Source organism: Gavialis gangeticus, unplaced genomic scaffold (genome assembly GCF_001723915.1).
Source record: "Gavialis gangeticus isolate Ggan-Ray unplaced genomic scaffold, GavGan_comp1, whole genome shotgun sequence".
Lineage (NCBI taxonomy): Eukaryota > Metazoa > Chordata > Crocodylia > Gavialidae > Gavialis > Gavialis gangeticus.
Genome location: NW_017729032.1, coordinates 211,279,132 through 211,280,499, shown reverse-complemented (window position 1 = coordinate 211,280,499; position 1,368 = coordinate 211,279,132). Strand labels below are relative to the sequence as shown.

At 42.7% G+C, this 1,368-nt stretch overlaps 1 protein-coding gene across 2 annotated transcripts in view; it reads left to right on the top strand.

Annotated features, from left to right (window-relative positions):
* The first annotated feature begins 833 nt into the window (after positions 1 to 833).
* IGSF5 (immunoglobulin superfamily member 5) overlaps positions 834 to 1,368 on the top strand; it is an 86,520-nt gene continuing 85,985 nt past the window's right edge. For both annotated transcript variants that reach the window (XM_019525432.1, XM_019525431.1), the window contains exon 1: positions 834 to 1,191. The gene's annotated coding sequence lies outside the window, so the exon portion shown is untranslated. The remainder of the gene's footprint in view (positions 1,192 to 1,368) is intronic.

Here is a 1,368-nt window from a genome sequence, read left to right as displayed (position 1 = left end):
GGAGCAGACAGCCAGTTCTAGCCCCTGCTTACCCAGATGGCAGGTTTTGAATCTACAGATCCAACTTCCTAGCAAAGTGCTCCAACCACCAGGCTAGGAGAGAAGCACTGATGAGAATCTTCTCTAGCTCACATTTGAAACTGGACCACTGGGCATCCAGGGAGGCAAAATATCCATGGCCAGAATGAGGGTGGTTTGGATACTGTTCTAGATGGGAAGAGGCCCTAGGTTTTGCCCCTTCTCTCCATATGGCTTTTCTGTGCCTTGCATTTAATAATCCTTTTTATGAAATGAAATTTTTCCTGCCTTACTGGTGGGCAGGGGCCATGGCCCTCTCTTTTCCAAGGCAGTGTCCATATCACTGTGGCTAGAAACAGAAATTGCCAAATGATGCAGATCAACTGTGCTTGGATATGTCCTGGCACAGCTGATCCACTTTATTATGTGAAACACACTTTGCCTGCTGTCCTGCCCATTGATACTATGGGATGATGGATGATGTGTTTTTCCAGGGCTTGAGGGATCCTGTGCATGCCAGGAATTCCTGCACAGGACTGGGCTCATCAAGGTCTGCAACTGCCTGCCCAGCTTTCCTCCTTACAGACATGCACCCCAGAGATCCCAGGGACATGTCTCTAAGTGGGGAAACCTCAAATTTCCTCACTTACAGAGATGTGCCATAAGATTCCCCAGGTTGCCTCCTGGTAAGCAAAAGCTGAGCAAGAGCTCCCAGGGCTTGAGGGGAGTCTTATCATAGCACATGATGACGTAAACACTTGCTCACAAAAGCTTATATATCTCTTATTGGTTTATAAGGTGCATCTCTATTCTGCTTCCTGCCTGACTGCAGATTAACATGGCTAACTACTTCTCTCTACAGCATAGGTGATTACTTCATTCTTTTTGTTAATTATTAATGAAGGCCTCTGCACGTTGGTTTTGGAATGGAACCTTATCTTATCACAAAATACAGTGTCACTGCAAGGCACAGGCATGAAAAACCCAGCAAGCAAAAATTACATACAAATACTTTTAAGATCTTCCAGTCAAATCATAACGAGAAGCTAGCACTTTTGAGAGTTAACTGAAGCTGTGGATGAAAAGTTATTTGCCACAGAAAAAAAGATTGTTTGCATGAGAAAACCTAGGAACATATCTAAGACTTTTACAAGGTGATCTTCAAATAACAAGGTAAGAAAAGATTCAGTCTCTTTTTACTGTTTTAATGTGGATTACTGATTTTATAATGGATTTTTCAAAGGAAATCAAATCAAATAATAGGAATCAAGCTAAACTGGGTTCAAAACACACTTCTTCATGCTTGAAATGGCATCTGAGGAAGGGTTTTGGTTTTCCAGGTGTATTACC